General features: G+C 39.9%; 1 protein-coding gene and 1 long non-coding RNA gene across 6 annotated transcripts in view; one reads left to right on the forward strand and one right to left on the reverse strand.

The window, feature by feature from the left end:
* Positions 1-1,946, forward strand: part of LOC123390038 — a 47,586-nt gene extending 45,640 nt beyond the window's left edge. The window contains exon 3 of the long non-coding RNA XR_006604695.1: positions 1,322-1,946. This is a non-coding gene — a long non-coding RNA (uncharacterized LOC123390038). The remainder of the gene's footprint in view (positions 1-1,321) is intronic.
* Positions 1-26,153, reverse strand: part of BICD1 (BICD cargo adaptor 1) — a 223,755-nt gene that overhangs the window by 87,468 nt on the left and 110,134 nt on the right. The gene's annotated exons all lie outside the window — the stretch shown is intronic.

Here is a 26,153-nt window from a genome sequence, read left to right on the forward strand (position 1 = left end):
GGTGCAGCCACTGTAGAAAGTGTAGAAAACTCTCCTCAAAAAATTAAAACTAGAAGTACCATATAATCCAATAATTCTACTACTGGGTATTTATCCCAGGAAATGAAAACTCTAATTTTAAAAGACACACACACCCCTATGTCTATTGCAGCATTATTTACAATAGCCAAAATCTGGAAGCAATGCATGAGTCCATCAACAGATGAATGGATAAAGAAAATGTGAGATATATATAATGGAATGTTATTCAGCCATAAAAAATAATGAAATTTTACCATTTGCAGCAACACAGATGAGATAGAGAGTATAATGCTAGGCGAAATAAGTCAGTCAGAGAAAGACAAATGCCATATGATTTTACTCAAGAACCGAAGAAACAAAACAAAAAAGAGGTTCTTAATTATATAGAACAGATGGTTACCAGAGGGGAGGCAGGTGGGGGGATGGGTGAAATAGGTGAAGGGGATTAAGAGTACACCGACCTTGATGAGTACTGAGTAATGTATAGAATATTGTATACCTGAAACTAATTTAATATTGTATGTTAACTATACTGGAATTTAAAAAAAATTTTTTTTAAAAAGGAAGATATGATACACACACACACAAGAATACTACTCAGACATAAGAAAGTAAGAGACCTTGCCATTTGTGACAACACAGATGGACCTAGAGGGTACAATGCTAAGTGAAATAAGTCAGACAGATAAAAACAAATACCATATGATTTCCCTAATGTGTGGAATCTAAAAAGCAAAACAAATGAATAAACAAAAAGCAGAAACAGATCCATAAATAAAGAGAACAAACTGATGGTTGTCAGAGGCAAGATGGGTAAAAGGATGGATGGGAAAATACAACAGAGATGTCACTGCACATCAGTGGGGGAACAGATGGGCTAGAAGACAATATAGAATATGTTTGGGACCTTGTAGCAGAAAATTTCTCAAATAAGAAATAAAAATGGCTTACCATAAAGGGGAAGATTGATACACCTAAAATTCGATACAACCGTTTACATAAATATCATTTACAATAAAGTTAATGAAAAGATAAGCTTCTAAACAGGAATAGGTATTTCTCACACATATTGACAAAGATTCATATTTCATATTTATTCATTCAACAACCATTTATTGAGTGCTTATGTGCCAGGCACTATTTTAAGTGTTAGGATATAGTAAACACAATAACAAGACCATGGAGATCTCTGCTCTCTTGAACGTACATACCTTGCTGACAAGACACCTAGCAATAAGTACATCACGCAGTTTACTTACTTAAATTGTGGGTAAATTAAATACATTATGTTTAAATACAGGGACCCAAAAGAAGAAAGTCTGAAAGTTGGGCAAGTGTCAAACTGTCAGCCTCTGATGTCAGCCACTCTCAGACCAGGAAAGTGATCGGAAGCATCCGGAATCCTGTCAACTGCAACAGAATTCAAGCCTCGGTGCCAGGCTTCTCACTGCAGGGCTCTGAGTCCTGCAAGGCCATCGTGGTATTAGTCATTAACTTCTCGCTCATTCTAAATTCCATGCCAGCTGTATTGCTTTGGCTTCTGGACCAAATGGGTTCCCAGAATATCTTTTAGCGGGTGGGGTTCAACTGCTGTTCTGGCAGCCCACATGAAGGAGCTTTTGAGAGTCTGGTCATAATTCATGAGGAAATGAATTTTAGAACTTGGCCCAATTATAATCACTATGCTGAAAAGCAAACCCTCTGTCTGTCGTAAAATTGACAATGACCACATTTAAGTAAAATTTGAAATTTTTGAACAATATAATTCCAAGAGTGTTTCTGAAACAAGAAAATCTTCCAATAGGTAGAACGCATTTCTTTGATGAAACAGCCCCCACCCTTTTCTCCCCAGCAGCACAGCAGGGTGCTATCAAAATAGACTGTTTGTGGGGGAAAAAAAAAAAAAGATTGTATAGGATTGAACTGTAGGGCCTTGACCTTGGAGGGGAAATGACTGATTGCACAGAAATAATGCAAAAGAAATGGACTCTGGGCTTGGATGAGGAAATCTGTATATATCATCATTAAAAGTTTAAGCCAATTTGTGAGAAGCAATGGAAGATCCTCACACACTATGGCTAGAAGAACTAATGTACAAATAAATGGAGAGATGACATACTAACTCACCATTCTGCCTAACAAGCTATGAGATATGTGTTCTGGGTCAAGTAACAACACACATGCTTTATACTTTAGAATTCCATTCTCCATTCTAATTCACTTAAGCTGGAAGTGAGGATGGAAGTGTCTGTTCTTGAAGCAAACTGCTGACTGAGACTGAAAATTTGCCTAGCAGAACCTCTTCGAAACTGAGGAATGGCACTGTCGTTTTTCATTAATTACAGCATTTAGCTCTTAACCAACAAAAGAACTGAATGAAGTTAAAAGTCTCAGTTTATAGTGACTTAATTTTTTGCTCTTTTAACCAAGATGCCTGTGTGAGAACTTATGCTTTTAACCATGATAAAGTAACTTTAATTTCAAGTTTGTAAACAATTAAAAATCTGAACAAAGTAAACGAAACAGCTGTTTTCAAACATTGAATGACACCCATATATAGGCCTGTGATTTCTGGAAGAAGGAAAACAGATGAGGTAAGCACTACAAACACCCCAACTTTTTGCCTAGAGATGCCAGGAGAGAGAACCCAGAGGCACAGCTGAGGTGAGCGGACAGAGTTTAGAGCTCAGGAAGCTGAGGTGGCTGGAAGCTTCAGGATAGAATTCTGGAAAGGAGAGAGCCACTCAGAAAAGGGAATATCGACATAGGGGAGTCCTTGAATTCTTCCTATGTATGAGGCTGCACATGTCTTTCTATCCCAAACATAACGCAAACCACTGGAATTACAAAGAAACGTAGGAAGACTCTGTCTTCCGGGGGCTAAAATATAGTGAAGAATTTCCGATTGGTAGTGATTTCCGTTTCTTGTCTCCTCTTATTTATACCTGTAGTTAGTTCTCTGACAAGTCTTAAATTCTGTTTAAATTCTGAACACATTTTTTACTGTAACAAACGTTAGAATGTTATCAAATTCTGTATAAATCTGATTTTTTAATGGAGAAAGTACTGTAATCATATATCCACCCATCCATTCATTCTTTTTATTAGTTAGATGATACTCCTTGAATGTATATAATATGTAAGAAATTGTATAGGTTCTGTTGTTATAAAAAGTATAAGACATTGCTTCTGTCTCCAACAGTTTATAATTTAGGTGGGGAGATGTACTTAAGAGCTAATAATATTTAACATGTATTGCATCCTGGTATGCAAGTACTGTTACTTTGTTAAGTATTTCATATGTAATAATTCATTTACTCCTCCTAACATTATGAGGTAGGTATTATTATGATCATCACAATTTTATAGACAAATAAACTGAGGCATTAGAAATATTATGTAATTTGCTTAAAGATTTACACCTCGTAGGTGGCAGAGCCAGAATTTCGAGACTTAAAATTTAACTTCAAAACAGCTGCTATAGCACATTACTGGTGCTTAAAAAAAATGAACTGTTTAAGGAGTATTTATCGGGGGGGCCCACTGTATACAAAGCTGTCTGCTAGGCAGTGAAATTTAGAAGTGTATAGGACAATCCCCAGTTTCAAGAAATTTACAGTCTACATAACCAACATTAAAATAATTATTAAGGATTAATATCTGAAAAACTCATAACATAGCATATGACTCCTGCAGGAAAAAATGCATTATGAGTCTCAAACGTCTGTATGCATTAACTTTAGGGCCACTTTATTGCCAGGTTAGAACTGGCTCTAAACCATGTCACATGTAATTATTTAGCAAGCATTTTTAAAATGTCACTAATTGGAAAATGTTTTCATATTCTTCTTTAGAATATGTTTTTAAAAGATATTTAAGTAATCTCTATACCCAACATGAGGCTCGAACTCACAGCCCCGAGATCAAGAGTCACACACAGTCCACTGACTGAGTCAGCCAGGCACCTGTTTATAACATATTTTTTTAAAAGATTTTATTTATTTATTTGACAGAGAGAGACAGACAGCGAGAGAGGGATCACAAGCAGGGGGAGTGGGAGGAGGAGAGGGAGAAGCAGGCTTCCTGCTGAGCAGGGAGCCTGATGTGGGGCTCGATGCCAGAACCCTGGGATCATGACCTGAGCCAAAGGCAGACACTTAATGACCAAGCCACCCAGGCACCCCCAATACTTTTTTCTATTTAAAACATTCACCAGTTTTGAAATAAATGTTCCTTTCATGCTGTTTGGTCTCCCACTGTCTGAATTTTTCAGGGCTGCTGCATCAAATTCCCACAAACTTGGTGGCTTAAACAATAGAATGTATTTTCTCACAGTTCTAAAAGCATAAAGTCTGAAATTAAAGTTCCAGCAGAGTCACACTCCTTCTGGAGGCACCCTCCTTCTGGAGACTCCAGCAGAATCACACTCCTTCTGGAGGGGAGAATCCTTCCTTGCCTGTTCCAGCGTCCAGTGGCCTTCCTCAGTTTACCTCAACAGAACTCTAATCTCTGCCTCTGTGTTCACATGGCCTTCTTTCCTGTCTCACCTCCTTTTCTCCTCTGATAAGGGCACTCATCATTGGATTCAGGGCCCACTCTACTCCAGGGTGACCTCATCTCAAGATCCTCACCCTAATTACATTTGCAGAGACCCTTCCTCCAAATAAGATCCCATTCTGAGGTACCAGGTATGAGCCTGGGCTGAGCTGTGTGACCTATATTATATCATGTGCACGTGTAGATACGCATATACATACATAATCCAAAACCAAATTTCATGAAACAATGCTTAGTGGAAAGGGTGGACCACTAGTCAATCCACTATACCCACCTTAATTATTCTTTTTGTTGTTGTTGTTTTGCTAATGTTAAGTGTGGGAGGAAGCCGGAGGGCATGGCAGTGGGGGATGGGGGTGTCAGGGGTGTGGGGGGATGCCTTGCTAGTAGCAGGGATAGGGACAGAGAAGGTAATGGAAGACTGAAGAGGAACCACGGAGGAAATAGAAGACACAGATAACAGAGCAGCCGAAGAGTTCATGAGTCCTCAGGCTCGATATACCCTCAAGGGATCAAGAAAAGGGTAGGCAGGAAAGGAGACAACATGAAGAAAAAAACCAAAAAACAAAATGTCAAGGCAATGGGGAAGGATGGGGACAGTGTTCAGGGATGCTTGGTAATGAGCTCCATCCACCTATGAAAGGGCATTTACAGGAGAAGCATATACACAGACAAAGATAAATAACCTTGTTATCTAAGCCCAGGACTTAAAACGAGGTTACATATAATAGTAACAACCTAGGTATCTCCCATCCTTGCCTCTTATCAGCTATGGTAGTATCTCTTCAGTGTGAACTCCACCTTATCCCCATAATTCTTTCCGGGAGTCTCCCTCAGCTGTCCTCCTGGGCTCAGAAACATGTCCTGTCAAGGCATCACACACTTCCTTCCTCTCCTGCTCTGGTCTCTCCCAGCAATGTCCACTGCTGGGCCTTCGCTGCCTGTCAGCTGGCAGGAAAGGGCCTCACTGCTGCCTCTGCGGGTCCCGAATGGGTCTCTTCCCTCCATGTCCCAGCAGGCCTTGCTGCCTGATCATGCTGGGCTCTCCGGACCAGCACTTCCCTAGGCGCCAAATCTCTTCCAGGCACCAACACCACAGAAGTGGCGCAATCCTCTTGGTACCAAAATGGGTCTGGTCCTGAAAATGCAAAAGCCTCACTGAACTCCATAAAAATGTGGAGACACTGTTTTCCTTCCCCTTTAGTATTACCCTTTTCCACTTGGTTTTCAATTAGCAATGATTGCGCCTCGGATAAACCTCATTGGCTACGATACTATAACAACGCCACTGCGTCACGGTGGTGACAGATTTTACTCTGTGTCTCACAGTCTCCATACCCTCTTCCTACAGCAACATGCATATAACCCATGCCACGCATGTACAGAAAAACCACCACGAGAATTCACACAGATCTCAGCAGGACACACATCTGAGTGAGAAACACTGAACTAGAACTGCCTTTTGACAGTGGATGGATTTCTGGGTTAAGGGAAGACAAGAAACAGGAAGGGAAAAACACAGAAATAAATGCTTATTACCACCTACACTCTGCGCATCTAGAAATCTTTGCACAAGTTTTGGATATGTTCTCCAGGACAGGGCCTGGCACGCTGGTGATCAATAAATACTTACTAAATGAATCCATGAGATAGAGGAATTGATCCTCATGAAACCATGTGCGTGGGACTCGCCAGGTAATGAAGGCCCTGTTCCCAGCTCTCATGCTCAGAGCTCTCCTTCCTGCACCTGCAGGAGGCTCACTCACATTTGCCCAGCTAAGAGACTATGATACTTTGAATCAGAGGTCTGTTTGCCTAAAAGGTTATTCTGATTGAAATAGAAAGTCAGCCAAGGAAAGAGAAGTCAGGGAAACTTCCAGATACTTAAGCAGTCTGAGTTTTATTTAGGGCCCTTGGGCAAAAGCAGTAATTGCACAGGCTTAAATCAGTGAGGGAAAGCAGATGCTGCTCACCCACACAACAGACTGTCCTGGGAATCCTAAAAAGCTTAGACAGAAATTCAGTCTGGAAAACTAACCAGTAGCATTCAGCAGAGCAGAGACAAGTAACATGATCAAGAGCAATGTTTTCAAGTTGTGGCCTGTGACCCAGCAGGGGTTTTTGAAATCAATTTAGAGGGTTGATTCCAGCATTTTTTTTTTTAAATCAAATAATAGAATAGGGTAATTAGGATAGACTAGAAGAGGTGATATCAGTGTGCATTGCAGAAAGTAACAGTGAGGACTGTTTAATGAAATTCTGCTTTGGAGTGTGTATGTATATGTCTATCTACACCTGCAAACAAGTGTGTACACCTGCATGCATATGTGTGCATATGATGAAGAGTATGTAAAAGGTACTATTTATTGGGGGCTATGTTACAAATGTCTGGAAGGCACAATTGCAGACAAGGCAGCCATCAGTCACAGTCATGAAGAACTGGTGAGTGCATATCCCACCTAGGGGGGCAGCTGCCATTTAGCTCCAAATGGTTTTTGCTATAGCTTATGATTTCCAAGAGAAGCCACAAATCTGTATCTTCGTGAAATGTCATGATTTTAGAAGGTTAGCAACTAATTCAACTAAACAAACAACAAAAAAGTGCTGTGTGTGTATGTGTGTGTGTGTGTGTATGTGTTGAAAACAGCCCACAGACAAACAGTCTGGGCTCTCCATCCCAGAGTAATATTCTTATAAAGCTACTCTGCAGAAAGAGATTTTACTGGTCCCTCTCTTGTTTGTAAATAAATATAAGCCCCTCCCTTTCAGAAGATTATATAATGCTGCCACTAGCACCAGTCTTGAACACATGATGTGTTTGGTCAGTGGAACGTGAGTCCAAGTGAAGTGCCTGCCCCCTCTTGAGCAGAAGCTTTAAGAGCTTGTATGTGACCATCATATCGCTGCCTCTCTTTTCTCTCTGCCTGGAAACCAGCAATGCACCATGTAAGAACTACGCTTGTAGCCAAGCTGCCAGAATGCTGGGGATGTGGAACAGAGCCACTGACCATCAGAAATAGGCAAGAAGCAAAATCAACAATTAAATCTTGTTTTAACTACTGAGATTGTCAAGTCATGCAACACTCCCTATAGGATGATGTAGCCTCTGTTCACTGACACAGTGATTTATACAGATATTTCATAATCAAGTTTATTAAGTAATGTTTCCAGTGATCCTTTTGTTAATAAATATCTTTTTTGAAAAATAGCATATCAGGGGCACCTGGGTGGCTCAGTGAGTTAAAGCCTCTGCCTTCAGCTCAGGTCATAATCCCAGGGTCTTGGGATCGAGCCCTGCATCTGGCTCTCTGCTCGGCAGGGAGCCTGCTTCCTCCTCTCTCTCTGCCTGCTTCTCTGCCTACTTGTGATCTCTGTCAAGTAAATAAATAAAATCTTAAAAAAAAAAAAATAGGGGCACCTGGGTGGCTCAGTGGGTTGAAGCCTCTGCCTTTGGCTCGGATCATGATCCCAGGGTCCTGGGATCGAGCCCCACATCGGGCTCTCTGCTTAGCGGGGAGCCTGCTTCCTCTTCCTCTCTCTCTGCCTGCCTCTCTGCCTACTTGTGATCTCTATCTGTCAAATAAAATAAATAAAATATTTTAAAAAATAGCATATCAAATGACCAATAGACATATTAAAAGGGCCTCGATTTTATTACTCATCAGGAAAATGTACATTAAAACCATGATACGAACCAATATACACTCACAAGAGTGGCAAAAATGAAGAGAAACAATTACCAGGTACTGCTGAAGATGTAGCATAACCAAAGCCTCACATATTAGGTATGTACACTGGTACAATCACTTTGGAAAATTGTTTGGCAGTCTCTACTAAGCTGAACAGGTATAAAACTCCACAGCACTCCTAACTCCTAGACATATAACTAACAGAAATGCACACATCCATGCACAAGGATGTTTAGAGAAACATTATTCCTAATAGCCAAATGTCTCAAACAATTTCGACACATGAAAAGATGCCAACATCACTCATCATCAGGGAAATGCAAATCAAAACCACAGCGAGATCATTTTATACCTGTCAGAATAGCTAGAATCAAAATGACAAGAAATAACAAGTGTTGGCACAGATGTGGATAAAGGGAACCCTTGTGCAGTCTTATTGGGAATATAAATTGGTGTACTGACCATGGAAAACAGTATGGACCCTCCTCGAAAAATAAAAATAGAAATTCCATGTGATTAGTAATTCCGCTATTGAAATGAAAATACTAATTAGTAAAGATATATGTGCCCCTATGTTCATTGCAGCATTATTTACAACAGCCAAAATATCCCAAGTGTCCATCCAAGATGTGATACACACACACACACACACACACACACACACACACACTCTCAATGCAGCCACATGCGGCCACTTAAATAAATTATACAAACATAAGGTTCTATTGTATAACTACACTAAAATTTATTGATTTCACTATGAGTGGAGATTTTGATTGTTTTCAGTCTTCTTTACTACAAACACTGCTGCTGTAAACTTTATTGTATGTGCCTTCTAATTCAAAAGTGTCAAGTTTTCTCAGGTACATACCTAGGATTGGAATCACTACATCTTAGGATCTATACATCTTTAGTTTTACTTGATAAGACCAAACAGTTTTTCAAGGTAGTTGTACCAAGATACACTCCCACTCTCAATGTTTGAGAGTTCCCAGTGACCCCCATCTTCACTAGCATTTGGTATTACCATACATTTTTAATAACCTGGCACAGTCTTCAAAGAGATAGAGGAGCTCAACAAAATGCTAACACAAGTTTGGACGATTACTGGATCTACAGTGAGAAATACAGGCAAGATTTTATGTTCCAGAACAAATAAAATAGTTTTATATGTATAGAATTATATATATTTCTACTTCCCTAACAACATGTTTAATCTTTCAACATAGCTGTGGAATTTCTGGAAAAATTGCAATTCTAATCTAGTGCTCCTTAGAAAAGATTTTATAATATTGAAAAGAAACATTAAATGTTTATTTTTGCTTGGTGCTGAATTGCAAAATTATTACATACCTGAGTTTTGTTGCTACAATTCAAGAAAATCAAACTAATATTGAATGAGAATATGTTAGTGCCTGTGTTTCTTATCTCATCTAATCGTAACTTCCTTTTTACAGATAAGAAAAAAATAAGAATTAATTCTTTGATAAGAGCCAATTGGTGGCTGGGTCAGAGTCCAAATACAGGTCAAATACCTTTATCTCCAATAATCACCGCTATTTCTTTTTACAATTTTCCTTCTGATCTATTATTTTTTCAATTTTTCAAGGTAAAGAAACTTTGTCTTGTTGATTTTGTGTATCATTTGGGAAAAAGGAAATCTTACTTAAGGGTTTAAAATCGAAAGCGTAGTGAAACGGAGTAATTCCTTGCCCTCCCATTTTCTCCTGCACTGTGGTTTTCGATCTGATGTGAAGATAATGATCTGTATGTATACCACAGGTTGTCTGAAAGGATTTGAAATAATAGTAAACCCTTGGCACAGTGCTTCCTACATAGTAGGTGTTCAATACACACCAGCTATTATTTTTTTTAAAGATTTTATTTATTTATTTGAGAGAGAGAGATCACAAGTAGGCAGAGAGGCAGGCAGAGAGAGAGGGGGAACAGGCTCCCTGCTGAACAGAGAGCCTGATATGGGGCTCGATCCCAGGACCCTGAGATCATGACCTGAGCTAAAGGCAGAGGCTTAACCCACTAAGCCACCCAGGCGCCCTGACACACCAGCTATTATTAACGTGAACACACATGCCGACTTTTATTAAGAGTAACACTTTAACAAGCCTGGCATTTTACTACTGATCTTTGGCTTCTTTGTATCCAGCAAAGCATCTGGCACAAACCAGCTAGTCCAAGGAGTAACTGTGGCTGGGTGTCCGGGAAGTCCTGTGAGGGAAGACATTTAACTGAATGCTGAGAATGAGCTGGCCATTTGGGGCAAAGCACTGCAGGGAGAGGGGACAGCAAGAGCAAAGGCTCCAAAGAAGGAGGCCCCAGCAAGGAGGCTCAGTCAGGTGCTGAGGCAGGGTGGGTCAGGGAGAGTGCTACTGTGCATTTGGGAGGTAAGCACCTGGCTCATCATGACCTTGTAGAAAGACTGGTTATAGTACCCAATTCACTGCTCCCTCATTAGAAGATTTTTAAGGCAGTGAGTAATATGGCACAAATAAGTATCTGTAGAATATATGAGCATTAAAAGGGTCACATTAGTAATTAAACCTCCATTACTTTAAAAAGGGATAAAGCTTTTGCATGGATAGAGCCTTTTCCAACTTCAACCAGCTGACTGGCCCATTGTAGCTGCCAGGTACTGAATTGTTGCTCCCTCCCCAAATTCACGTGTAAGTCCTAACCTCTGCCAATGTGATGGAGATGGGTCCTTCGGGAGGTAATTAGAATGATTACCTTATGAGGGGGGGCACCCCAGGATGGGATTTCAGAAGGCACCAGACAGCTTGCTTCCTCCCTGGCACCCCGCTCCCCAGCCTGAGCACAGAAGGAAAAGCAGTGTGAGGACACAGCTAGAAGGCTGCTTTTACCACAAACCAAATTGGCTGGAATCTTATCTTGGCTTTCCCAGCCTCCAGAACTTTCAGATATAAATTTCTGTTATTTAAGCCACCCAGTCTGTAATTTTGTTACGGCAGCCTGCGCAGACTAACGCAGTGGCCAAGATTTAGTCACGGGAGAATAAATGAGGCTCAGTCAAAACACTGAAGGGATCGCAAGGCTTTTGCTCTGGGAGAAGAAAATGCCCCTCGGCAGCTCAAATACAAACAAACTGAAGACAATTGAAGAAGAACAAAAAAGGGAATCGCTTTTCAAGCAATGTTATCTGTTGGTTCACTGCTCCATTCTAACTGCACCCACGGGAAACTAGATAAAGGTACTCACTGAATTCCAGAAAACTGGGCCCTGATTTCATTCATCTGATTCAAGGCTCAGTCCAGCAAGAGGCAGATGATGTGACTGTCCCCAGCTGAGTGAGACAGTGACGCAAGCACAGGTACTGATTAGCTGCATGCTGAAGGGAGGAGGAACGAGCTCTTATTGTGTTGCTTGTAGGTTTTCAAACAGTTATTACAAATGAATATATCAAAATATGGTACCTATTAAGAGGTTTAAATTTCTTTTCTTTGTGCAACACATACTTTCCCAAGCAAATGTTCTTCAATGAGGACCAGACACTCTTCTGGATGCTTGGGATAAGAGCAGTGAATATGGCAGATATGATCCCTGACTACAAACAGCGTATACTGCAGTTGGAGGAAAACAGAAAATAAACAAAAGAAACCCAGAGAAGCTCACATGGTGGAAAAAAATGTTAAGAATAAAATAAAATAAAAATGTGCTAGAGAGTAACTAGGGACCTATGTCGGTCACTATTCACCAATGGCCTGTGACTCATAAATAACAATCACCTTTGACTTTTTTTTTTTTTTGGTCCTTGAGAAAGGAAACATTCTAATCACTTTTGGTCAAAAACAAGAAAATACTAACCCATGGTTCTACTTGGGCTGTTATCATTCTTAATGCTAAATGTTTTCTTTTCTTTTTTTTTTTTTTTTTTGATTTTATTTATTTATTTGACAGACAGAGATCACAGGTAGGTAGAGAGACTGGCAGAGAAAGAGAGAGAGAGAGAGAGAGAGAGGGAAGCAGGCTCCCTGCCAAGCAGAGAGCCCGATGTGGGACTCAATCCCAGGACCCTGAGATCATGACCAGAGCCAAAGGCAGCGGCTTAACCCACTGAACCACCCAGGCGCCCCTTTTCTTTTCTTTTAATAGCAAGTTTATTTATTTATTTTTAAGATTTATTTATTTATTTACTTGACAGACAGAAATCACAAGTAGGCAGAGAGGCAGACAGAGAGAGAGGGGGAAGCGGGCTCCCTGCTAAGTAGATAACCCAAAGCGGGGCTCGATCCCAAGACCCTGGGATCATGACCCGAGCTGAAGGCAGAGGCTTTAACCTACTGAGCCACCGAGGCACGCCGCTTAATTCTATTTTTTTTTCTTTTAAAGATTTTATTTATTTACTTGACAAACAGAGATCACAAGTAGGCAGAGAGACAGGCAGAAAGAGAGAGGGAAGCAGGCTCCGTGCCAAGCAGAGAGTCCCATGCAGGGCTCGATCCCAGGACCCTGGGATCATGACCTGAGCCGAAGGCAGAGGCTTAACCCACTGAGCCACTCAGGCGCCCCCGCTTAACACTTTCTTAATTTCCTAATCAGCAGCAAACTGCTGGCTTTTTTTTTTTTTTTTTTTTTAAACATGGTTTGGTGGAAATCTACCATATTATTATGCTGTTATTTCTGGACGTAGACAGAATCCATTTTTTTTCCTTAAAAAGGAAAAATAACCATGAACTAATAGGTCATTCAAGTGTCCTCAAACCCAAAGGTATTATTTACATCTTTATATTTCCCAACAGGTGGTTGTTTTTCAATCTAAACATTCCTTCTATTCTATACTAGAAAGTCAATTTGGGCAACATTTCCTAATCTTCCCTTCTGACTTAAGAATAATCAGACCACTGGATAGTTTTAATATTTCTTTTCCACACTTGCCATTCATCTGGCAAAGGTCTTTACAGCTACTGGAGAGAGAACTAGAAGCAATGTCGGCTGCTTCTTCAATGTCCTGATTCTAAGATTGAAGCCCAGTGATTGATTACTCCAGCACTGGAATTTGGAATTTCACCTTCTCAGAGAATTTAATCAAATCAGGGCTTTGTGATGTTCTTTAAATAATTCTTAAACATTATAGGAGTCAGGTTAAAGTTAGGTATTTTTTGGTACTGTAGTTCCATCTATCTTCCTTCCTTCTTTCTTTCCTTCCTTTCTTTTTAAGATCTATATTTATTTATTTGAGAGAGAGAACACAGAGAAAGAGTGAGAGGGAGAAGCAGACTCCCCACTGAGTGGAGAGCTCGACGTGGGGATCAATCCCAGGACCCCAAGATCACGACCCTGCCAATGGCAGATGCTCAGCTGACTGAGCCACTCAGGCACCCTGGTAGTTCATGCTTCTTGATAAGAAAAGCTGAGGGAGGGGTGCCTGGGTGGCTCAGTGGGTTAAGCCTCTACCTTTGGCTCAGGTCATAGTCTCAGGGTCCTGGGATTGAGCCCCACATCGGGCTCTCTGCTCAGCAGGGAGACTGCTTCCTCCTCTCTCTGCCTGCCTCTCTGCCTACTTGCGATCTCTGTAGGTCAAATAAATAAAATAAAATAAAATAAAATAAAATAAAATAAAATAAAATAAAATAGAAGAGCTGTCAGACCGAGCACTCATTAGCAGGAAAAAAAATTAGACTGGAAATTCTGAGTAGGTATTATGAACTTTCTACTTCAAATACTAAATAACTTTCGTCTTGAGTTTTACAATGTCTAGTTGTATCACTGGTTTCCATATTTCATTTTAGAGAATACATATGAAAGCAATGATTTTAATTTTGGAACAGTTGATAAAGAAAAAGTCTTCTTACTTGAGGACAACTGAATTAATGACTTTAAAATACCTCCTAGAAGAAATATTAAAACAGCACAGGAAAAGAAAAGGGAGCCTGAGTGTGTCTTCCAAATGGTACTATCTATCAAAAATGCAGGCAGATTGATAAACTAAAAATAAAAAGGTCACCAAAATAATTGAAACAAAAGATAAAATAAGAGAAAAACAGTACTAGTAAATCTTAAACATTGCCACATGGCAATAACTACAAAGTGATTTGTACCTACCTACCTAAGAGTGATTTGTACCTACCTACCTAAGAGTGATTTGTACCTACCTACCTAAGAGTAGGTAGACAGATTAACAGGATGGAACAGAAATAAGATAAAATAGGAAAGACAGTATAGAAAACGCAATGCAGTGAGGACAGGATAATGTAGGTGTTCTTTCAGAAAAGAAAATACATATCCTTAAGAAAGGAATTGATTTTTTTTTTTTAAAAAAGGGAAATTACCAAGAAAATCACTCAGACCAAAAAATGCTTTATTTATTCAGAAGCTACATATATAGCAACTTTCTTGGACCTGATAGGAAACCCTTAGGCTATTGAATATTTAGGTTTCAGGAGGCTAGTCAAAACCTATTGCTGACTAATCAAGCAAAAGGAAATTTGACTATAGTCTTGCAAATTTTAGAAATATTTTATTTACTTATTTGATAGGGATAGGGACAGAGCACAAGTGCAGGGGGAGGGAGAGAGGGAGAGGGAGAAGTGGCTCAGTGAGTTCCTCAGAGAGGAAGAAGAGGCTCAGTGGGTTAAGCCTCTGCCTTAGGCTCAGGTCATGATTCCAGGGTCCTGAGATCTAGCCCCGCATCTGGCTCTTGCTCAGCAGGGAGTCTGCTTCCCCCTTCAGTCTCTTTGCCTGCCTCTCCGCTTACTTGTGATCTCTGTCTGTCAAATAAATAAATAAAATCTTTTTAAAAAGGCGGGGGCACCTGGATGGTTCAGTGGGTTAAAGCCTCTGCCTTCCGCTCAGGTCATGATCCTAGAGTCCTGGGATCAAGCCCCACATTGGGCTCTCTGCTCAGCTGGGAGCCTGCTTCCTCCTCTTTCTCTCTGCCTGCCTCTCTGCCTACTTGTGATCTCTGTCTGTCAAGTAAATAAATAAAATCTTAAAAAAAATAAAAGTCTCTTAAAAAAATAATAAATTCCCCGCTGAGCAGGGAATCTGCCATGGGGCTCCCTGGGGGACTCAATCCCAGGACCCCAGGATCATGACCCAAGCAGACACCTAACCAACTGAGCCACTCAGGTGCCCCAAGTCTTGTATTTTTTTTTTTTTTAAGATTTTTAAAATTTGAGACAGAGAGAGAATGAAGTGGTGGGTATGGCAGGAGGAGCAGAGGGAGAAGGAGAAGCAGACCACACTAAGTAGGGAGCCCAGTACAGTGCTCAATCCCAGGACCCTGAGATCATGACCTGAGCTGAAGGCAGGTGCTTAACCCACTGAGCCACCCAGGTGCCCCAGTAATGTATTTTTAATATTTAAAGTAAAAACACTGAGTCTCTTAACAAAATTATAAACCCTTAACTGAAGGACTTAAGCTAATTTTAAAAGCTTATCAATCATGTCTTAAAGAACTATGTCAAATCATAAAAATTGTGTATTGTAGAAAACATTAATAACATTAAATATGCTTATTTATCTTGACTTGAAAATTACTAACAATTCATTCATTTCTTTTATTCTCCAACATTATAAAAATATTCTGGGTTTTGTTGTTGTTATTTTTTTAAACCTGTAATGTATTCTGATTCTCCCAGTTTTAGCTGTTTATAATAAACTTAAATCAAAATTATAGAAAAGAAGGGGCACCTGGCTGGCTCAGTGGATGTGAGAACATCCACTGTGACAGCACTCAGAGCATGTGACTCTTGATCTCAGGGTCATGAGTTCAAACCCCATGTTAGGTGTGGAGCTTACTTTAAAAAAAAAAAAAAAGTATATAGAAGGATAATCTAAAAGAGGGGCACCATGCTATAAATGGTATGTTTTAACCATTTCAGGGGAGATTTTTAACTTAAACTCACATTGTTCTATACACCAAACTGAATCTCACATAGACTAAAGCATTAGTAAATGCTTTAGGTAAAAACCTGGGGAGCCTGGGTCGCTCAGTTGGTTAAGTGTCTGCCTTTGGCTCAGGTTAGGATCTCAGGGTCCTGGGATGGAGTCCCACACTGGGCTCCCTGCTCGGAGGGAAGGGAGTCTGTTCTCCCGCTGCCTCTGCCCCCAACGTGTGCTCATTCTCTCAGTCTCTCTCAAACAAATAAGTAAAATCTTTTCAAAAATATATAAAAGTAAAAATAAAACCATCAAAACTGATATAAATGAGCGTTAAAGTTTCATAGTTTTGAGAAGGTGAATGGAAAAAAGAGGGGAAAACATTCTATGCTTAAAATTACTAAGAGGAATCTCATAGGAGTATAAGCAGAAGATTTAAAAACAGAACTGCCAAAACTTCAGCAGGTCAAAAGTAAAATAAAATCAAAAGGCAAATAACAAACTGGAAGAAATACTCAGTAATGATTAAAAAAATCAACTCCAAGCAGAGGGGAGGACTGATGAGATAGGTGAGGGGGATCCAGAGCACACTCCCCATGGTGAGCACTGAGTAATGTATGGAAGTGTTGAATCACTGTACTGTACACCTGAAACTAATATAACACTATGTTAACTATTCTGGAATTAAAATATAAATAAATAAATATGAAAAAAAGAAAAATCAATTTCTTGAAACAGATACATATGTAATAGAAACACTAAAACCTAATAAATAGATGTGCAAAACCTTAAGGAACATAAATTATTTCTTAATTAATAAATGGATTTATTCATTAATTATTCTACGATTTAATGAAAGTGGTCAATTTCTCACTCATCTATCTGTTCTTTTTTCTGTGTCTGCTATATGCCTAACTCTATGCTAGGATACAGAGATGAGCAAGATAAATCATGTCTCTACCGTCAATGACCTTATAAATTAGAACTGAAATGTCACTACGCACATAGCAAATAAGCAACCTGAAAGAGTTAGAGCTTAATGCTTGCCAGGGCTCAGGGAAATGGGAATTCTTTTCTATTACGATGAGAGCATCAATTGCTTTAATCAATTAAGAAAGCAATACAGCTACACATATGATCTTTATATTTTTAATAAAGATTTTATTTATTTATTTGACAGAGGGAGAGAGCACAAGCAGGAGGAGCAGCAGACAGAGGGGGGAGGGAGAAGCAGGCTCCCTACTTAGCAAGGAGCCCAATGTGGGGCTGGATCCCAGGACCCCAAGATCACGACCCCAGCCGAAGGCAGCTGCTTAACTGACTGAACCACCGAGGCGCCCCTATACATATGATCTTAAAACAAAACAAAACAAAACAAAACAAACCCCAAACATTGTATCATTTGATGTCATAATTCTACTTCTGGAATGCTTTTCTAGAGAAATAATCCTAAATATATTTTTTAAAGATATTTGAACAACAATGAAATAATAAAATGGCTCACTCCGACTCAGTGTTAACCATGTGCAGGTGCTATTCCAAGTGTGTCACATGTAAGGATTCATTTAATCCTCACAACAGCCCAGGAGGTAAGTGTTACTCTTATCTCCACTTAACAGATAACAATATTGAGGCCCCAAGAGACTGTCTCACTCGCCTAACATGACTCTGCTCATATGTGCAGAACCAATGTTAAAAGGCAGCAACTATGCAGGAAAAAATACTTGCAAAATCTGCACCTAGCTCTAAAAACAAAACCCAAAGCTTCTAACTTCATTTATTTACAAAGTTTTAAATAATACACTTTTCAGGGTTTTTTCCTAATACAATTTTCCTTTTATACATCTGCTTTATCCAACATGAAATATTATTATGCTGGGCTTCAATAAAATTTTCCCAGCAACTCAGTTTTTGAATTTTTTTTTTTTAAAGATTTGTTTCTTTGACAGAGAGACTGAGACACAGTAAGAGAAGGAACACAAACAGGGAGAACAGCAGAGAGAGAGGAAGAAGCAGGCTTCCTGCAGAGCAGGGAGCCCGATGTGGGGCTCAATCCCAGGACCCTGGGATCATGACCTGAGCCGAAGGCAGACACTTAAGGACTGAGCCACCCAGTTGCCCAGCAACTCAGTTTTTTTAAAAAAAGATTAAGATGCCCAGGCCTATTTGCCCAAGAATAAGGGTAAGTAGGAAGGTTTTTAGCCTATGATTTGGTGAAATATGTCAGGAAAAGTCTGTCTCCAGAAGCAGTTTGACCAGAGGCCTAAGAATCTAGTTGGACTTCATAAGGGCTCTTGTTGAGCTCAACCTCCACAATTACATTAAATACATTATTCAACCTCTATCATACCCTCTAGGTATTTCAGAGAGAGGTACAACTCATGGACTGTTAATAGAGAACTGATCAATTTCAAGGTTATCTAAGATATTTGTTACAATAAACGAAGAAGAACCTGGCAGTAAGTCTTTAATAATACTTCTCTGGAGAACCAAGTAGTAGCCCCTGGGTATTTCCCAAAGGGCACTGATCAGGCTGTGTACTACTGAGAAGATGTCAGGCAGGTGTTTTCTGCTTTAATTCAGGCAACTGTCCTGAGCAGCCCAGAGAGAGAAAAGTGCCTTCCAGTACTGTACGTAATTATATATTTATTTTATCCCTGCAAACAGTCTCTTCGAGGTACACATTGCATTGCACACGCTGGGTATGTTCAGTAGTGTTTGGCACAGCATTTGCACAGAGTCCTTAACAGAATGGTCATTTATGAAGAAGTTTTGCAGCACAGAAGATTTTTTTATTTGACACAGAGAGAGAGATCACATTTAGGCAGAGAGGCAGGTAGAGGAGGGTGGGGGAAGCAAGCTCCCCACTGAGCAGAGAGCCCGATGTGGGGCTCGATCCCAGGACCCTGAGACCATGACCTGAGCTGAAGGCAGAGGCTTAATCCTCTGAGCCACCCAGGAGCCCCTTTGCAGCACATTAAAATACAACACAGAATTCCCATTTCTCTTTACATTTCATTTTCATCTCTCTCTTTGCCATAGAGTGTGAAAACCGTGGTTACATATGACTATCTGCACGTACACATCGAAAGCATTTGCCAACTCAATAGTATTTCTCTCAGTCTGAAGCTTACTGGTGGATTTGCCCATCACAATAAGAGTTAGGTAATAACACTGTCTGACCTTGGAGTGACTCATTGCCCTTCTCTGCTGACTGGCCCCAGCAGAAAGGGTGATGCAGAGTAAATGGATGGGTGAATACACCACAGTAAGATGGGCATCACCAACTCTACTCTTTTGACTCCTATTATTTTTGACATGTCTTATGTTTTCTAATGACAAGTGCCCTCAATAGATTAAAATATAATCTATAAATACATAATCTATAAAATATATCTATATTTATAGATATAAAATATATCTACAAAATATCTATAATCTATAAAATATCCTCTATAAAGAAATAATTACTAGCAAAAGTTACATATTTATCATCTTCTGTTCTTTCTTTTTTTATTTCTTAGTAGTGCCTTTCCTATTGGACGGTATCAGCCATGTGGTTGGCTGAATAATGACCCCCAAAGATATCCAAGTTTTAATGGCTGGAACCTGCGAATGTTACCTTATATAGTAACAGAGACTTGGCAGATGTGAATAGGTTAAGAATTTTGAGATGGAAAGATTATCCTGGCTTATCCAGGTAGACCCTAAATGTAATCACAGTGTCTTCATAGGAGGGAGGCAGAGGAAGATTTGACAAAGAAGGCACTACGACACTGAAGCAAGACGCTAAAATGCTGACTTTGATAGGTGGAAGACAGGGTCCTGAGCCAATGTATGCGTGGAATGCAGTTCTAGAATCTGGGAAAGGGTGGAAGCTAAGAGAGGGAACTGACACTCCTCCAGCACCTTCAGAGAGACTGTGGCTCTGTCCACACTTTGACTATAGCCCAGTAACCTACAGACTTCTAGGCTCCAGAAACTAAAGACCTATTCTCTAGCCATAGAATTTGAAGTACTTTGTTACAGCAGCCCTAGAAACTTAATGCAGCCCAAGAGGGGTTGGGGATGTGAAAAAAGTCTTAGATATTACATTGCTTTGTGATCCCCTCAAGCTCTATCCTGTTCTATAAAACCTTACTCCTCAGTATTTAATTTTGTGGTAATTAGAAAAAAAAAATACCTTGAAAGGCTCCTTTAAGGAGATGATAATGAAAAAAGGTTATAAAACCACCATTTCTTTGGTGAGCACTGCCAGTGAAAGATCGATTCAAATAATGAGGCCAGGTGTTCATTACTCTCAAGGCCCAGGCTCACCATCATTAATAGCTGGGGAGGTGAGGTGGGTGCTGTTATCCCAACAGGTTCTTTTATATTATTCATTCTAATAATCAAATTGGCCATCCAGAAAAAGGTTGAAGGCCATTTCTCTGTACAGGTAGCCAAATCTCTACCTTGTTTAAAAACAATTGTGGGGTTATAGTGTGTGTCAAATCCCATATTTCCATGAGGAAATATATTTTTTATATTCTAGATTTCTTCAATGTAATGCAGGTAGTGAGGATTTTTATATTGTGGTAGCCTCAGAAGAGATGTTTAGTTACAATTCTGCCTCTTGAAAGATTGCTTTAATGAAACCAAAGCTCTATCAGAGAACTATTTCTAAATCCAAGTACTTTTAATATTATTGAAAAAGTAAGTGATTATGAGAAAGCTAGTTAAGAAGGTAATCAACATGTAAGCCTTTCTTATGGGATACATAGTATTCTACTCTAACTCAAATTGCAAGTTAAAGTTTGGGTCTATTAATACATTTAGTATTATTTGGTTTATAACATTTTTAATTTTTTTTATTTATTTATTTGAGAGAGAGAGTGTGTGTGAGAGAAAGAGAGCACAAGCAGAAGGAGGGGCAGAGGCAGAGGGAGAAGCAGACACCCCACTGAGAAGGGAGCTCAACTCAGAACTCCATCCCAGGACCAGAGCTGAAATCAGGCACTTAACCGACTAAGCCACCCAGGCATCTCTACAACATTTAGTTTTTAAAATATATTTTTGGTGGGGTGGGGGGGTGGCGTCTGGGTGGTTCAGTGGCTCTTCCTTAGGCTCAGGTCATGATCCCAGGGTCCTGGGATCGAGCCCCACATCAGGCTCTCTGCTTGGCGGGGAGCCTGCTTCCCTATCTCTCTCTTTGCCCAACTCTTCTGCCTACTTGTGATCGCTGTCTGTCAAATAAATAAATAAAATCTTTAAAAAATCATTAAAAAAATATATTTGTTGGGGGTACCTGGGTGGCTCAGTCAGTTGAACATCCGACTCTTGATTTCAGCTCAGGTAGTAATCTCAGGCTCACGAGATCAAGCCCCACATCATGCTCTGTGCTCAGTGTGGGGGTCTGCTGGAGAGTCTCTCTCCCTCCTTCTCCCCCTGCCCCTCCCCACCACGCACACAGTTGTGTGAGCACTCTCTCTAAAACAGATAAGTAAGTCTTTAAAAAATACATATGTATATATATTTGATTAAGCATTAAAAAGTATAATTCAAAATATATACATCAAAATTCATTATATCCCTAAATTCACTAATTTCTTTGCCCTCTCTGCCTTGCTCAAGTATAAGTTTCCTATAACCTTCAAGAAATTAAGTTCTGAGTAGATTCAGGTATTCTTGATTGTTAGATTAAGCTATAAATTCCCTTAGGAGAATTAAATGCCTGAGCAGAATCTTAATCAGGCTAGACCTGCCAACCAGGATGTTCTTTGGAAATAGAGGTCAAGATATAAAAAAAAAAAAAAGATTAAAATTGTCCACTAAGCACTCCAGCTGAAATGCTGATTGTGCATTACTTCTCCTTCTACCGAGTCTGCACAGAGAGCAAAACCTGAGCTTGGTGTGAGAGTAAAGTTTGAAACTGAATCAGGCTATTTTTAGTCCAAAAATCAATGTGTAGAAAAGGGACTGTGTGCATATCTTTCTTCTTATATTCCAAGAGGCAGAAAGCTGGTGTTTTGACTATTCCAAAGATATGAAAAGGAAGGGGAGAAGGCAAGGCATGAGAAGGGGAGAAGAAAGGGAGGGAAGGAGAGAGGAAAGAAATATATACACATATATATAATAAACATACTGATTTTACATTAGAAAAGCAGGCTGCCTTTTACTGCTTATTATTATTATTATTATTAAGATTTTATTTGCTTATTTGACAGAGAAAGATCATAAGTAGGCAGAGAGGCAGGCAGAGACAGAGAGGAGGAAGCATGCTCTCCGCCAAGCAGAGAGCCCAATGCGGGACTTGATCCCAGGACCCTGAGATCATGACCTGGGCCGAAAGCTGAGGCTTAACCCACTGAGCCACCCAGGTGCCCTACTGCTTATTATTTTTAAATGGTGAATGATAATTAATAAAAACTTAATTACCTTTAAAAAAGTAGACTATGCAGGATTACTTTAAAAATAGACTTTCTTTAAAACTTGTCAGTTTCTGAGTTTCCATCTCTACAGGATGTTCTGAGCAATGCTCTCTCACCATTTCTAACTTTGGCTTGACCTTCCCTGCAGCTTCCCATTTAATTCCCCAATTGGCACTGGTTTAATGACTGGCTATCACACAGGAAACTGATGCAACTATCATCTCAGGCCAGAAGTTAATGCCCCTTCACATTGTCTAATGCAGAAACGAAGGCATCACAAAGAAGGTACTATTTTGAAGCTGTGTCCAAATGAGGTCCAACATCTGGATATTTGGGATTATAAAGATGTTGTACCTTATCACCTCTCTAATCTCAAAAAAGCTAATAATATTTTTGTGTTAAGATCAACTGACATCATTTTCAGAGCTATTCAAAAGCTGTTATATTATTTCTCATTGACAAACATAATAATCCAACATCTGAAATCATGGAAAAAACACTTCCAGTCCTCAAAAAGAGAAATTAAGTGTATATGCTCCTTACGATAATGCATGCATTTGAGTTGATATCCACGGACTGAGCATATGGGATCACAGCAGGCATCATATCAGTTTTACAGATGTGTGTAGTGCACTCCTTACCTCGATGTAATGGAAACCTGACTCTCCCTGGGGACACTGTTTCCCCGGCAACCCTCTCAAGTGCTGGCCTGGAGGTGGAATGGGTGCCCCTTTTGCTCCACATGGCTGCTTCCAGAGCAGTCTCCCTCCCACTTCCCCTGAAATTCCTCTGCTTCAAACCTCAAGGCATTAGGAGATTTTCTTCTTGAGCTGATAAATATACATTTTGGGGGGACACAAATAACAGTAGCTTTCACTGGGACAAGGGAGCGGCAGCAGGGTAGCATTAAACCCTCCATACTGTCCATTATCAGCACGGACACTGTCAGCTCTCACACACCAACACATTCTCTTCCTCATTTCTCCAAGACTTCAGCTCCAGGCTTACCACTAGTATCTCTAGAAATTCTGGTCTAGTCTTAATTCCTGGCATTCTCAATATGTACACAGATGATCTTGATTCCTGGAATTCCTTTTCCTGAGGGATGTCCTCCTCCTGCTTCAGCCTGTCCTACCTTAGTGACTCACTCCCAGGTGATTATTTCACTACTTCTCTCTCCTCAAAACATAACACCTCCCCCATCTTTCTTCTCAGCTACTGGCCTTGCTTCCTGCTTCAGTGAGGAAAATGAAGCAGCCTGAAGAGGACTTGGAAAGACTCTGTCCGCTCACACCTAACAAAGTACCTACGTCTACATCCACATACTCTGCTTTTCCAGGTATTGCCAAAGATGAAACTTCCTTGCTCCTTTTTTTTTTTTCCTTTGAGAGAGAAAGAATGGGGGGGTAGGGACCACATAGGTTGGGAGAGGGCCAGGAGAAGGAGAGAAAGAATCTTAAGCAGACTCCACACCCTGTGCAGAGCCTGATGTGGAGCTCGATCTCACGACTCCAAGATCATGACCTGAGCCAAAATCAAGAGTCAGATGCTTAACAAACTGAGCCATCCAGGTGCCCCCAAATCAGCATTTTTTTTAGTATGTTCCACACTCAGCCTAGAGCCCCACACAGGGCTTGAACTCACAACCCTGATAGGATCAAGACTTGAGCTGAAATCAAGAGGCAACTGACTGAGACACCCAGGCATCCTATTCCTTGCTCCTTTTTAAAGGCAATCCCTCCATTTTTTGGTACCAGGTCCCATTCATTGCTCTCTCTTTCAATCAAGGAAATCAATTGTTCTAGGCATTCTCCCCTTTTCCTCTTAAATCATTAAAATTTCCCTCCCTGCTAGGTTACCCATCAGCAATCAGTACTCACATACACTGTTACATTATTATTTCTTTCACATTAAAAAAAAATAAAAGAATAAAAACCAACAACTTTCTCTTGAGTTCATTTTGTCCCCTAGCTCCAGCTACCTGCTCATTTCTTTGGTCTTCTTTGCAAATAAACTAAAAAAAAAAAAAAAAAAAAAAGTTGTCTCTATTTTCTGTCTTCAACTCCTCTCCATCCAGTCTCTCTTAAACCACTCCAAATCAGACTTCTGTTTCCACCACTCCATGGAAACCTCTCTCACTGAGGTGACTGATGCTAAATCCAAAAGTCTATTTAGTTTCCTCACTGTTTGACCTATTAGCAGCATTTGCACTGTTGATAACCTCCTGCAGAGATAGCACTTTCCTCATTTGTCTTCCAGGAACCATTCTCTCTTTATTTCCTTTCCACCCCACTAGGATGTTTAGTCTTCTTTGCTAGTTTCCTTTCTTGTCCCCAATTTCACTGAGGTAGTCTAGGACTCAGTTTTTGGTCCTCCACCTTTTCTATCTATTCTCTGGTCTTGACGACATCTCTGATATTCCTTAAATAACATACATCTGCTGATAAATCCACAAGTTATATTTCTATCCCTAAATCTCTCTCCCAAACTCTAAGCCTTCATGTCTAAGAACCCATCCATATTTTACACTTGGAGGTCTAATCAAAATTTAAAATTCAACACATCCAAAACTTAAGTTCTGATCCTCCCTCCTAAAACTTGCTTCACCTGACACTTTCCCCATCTCAGCTGATGATAATTCCATTTTTCAATGGGTCAAGCTAAAACCTTTGGAGTCATCCTTTCTCCTCCTCATTTCTTTGTCTCTATATCCAACCCTTTAAAAAGTCATGTTGGCTCCACTCTCAAAATACATTCATGGGCACCTGGGTGGCTCAGATGGTTAAGCCTCTGCTTTTGGCTCAGGTCATGATCCCACGGTTCTGGGATTGAGTCCTGTATTAGGGGGGGAGTCCCTGCTCAGCGGGGAGCTTGCTTCTCCATCTCCCTCTGCTGCTCTCCCTGCTTGTGCTCTCTCTCTCTCTGTCAAATAAATACATAAAAATTTTAAAAGAAAAAAATACATTCATAATTTATGACCTCTTTTCACCACCTTCACCTCTCATTCTGGCCCAAACCACCATCTTCTCAAATCTGGATGACTGCAAAAATTTCCTACGTTTATCCTTGCCTCATTAAAGTCATGTCACTCTTTTGCTCAATATTTTCCAGTAACTCCATTTCACTCAAAGCAAAAGCCAAAATCCTTTCAAAGATCTATAAGATCCTACAAGATTTGGCTTCCTGTTAGCTCTATGACTTCATCATGACAGTGTGGTACTGGTAAAGGGACAGGCACATAAATCAGCAGAACAGAATAGAGAGTGTAGAAATACACCCAAACAAATATAGCCAATTGATTTCAACAAAGGTGCAAAGGTAACTCAATGGAATGCAGTCTTTTTAACAAATAGTGATGAACAATCAGACATTTATATGTAAAAAAAAAAAAAATAAACCTCATCTTAAACTTCATACCTTACACAAAATTTAACTCAAAGGGAACACAGAGCTAAATTTAAATCTATAAAGCTTTAAAACGAAAATATAGGAAAAAATCTTCATGACATGGGGATAGAAAAGTATTCTTAAATCTGATATTAAAAGCATGACACATAAAATATGTTGTTATTATTGAGGTAAAATTGACACATGATATTATATTAGCTTCAGGTATCAT

The sequence above is a fragment of the Mustela putorius genome, unplaced genomic scaffold (genome assembly GCF_011764305.1).
Source record: "Mustela putorius furo isolate JIRA1106 unplaced genomic scaffold, ASM1176430v1.1 tig00537227_pilon_pilon_pilon, whole genome shotgun sequence".
NCBI lineage: Eukaryota > Metazoa > Chordata > Mammalia > Carnivora > Mustelidae > Mustela > Mustela putorius.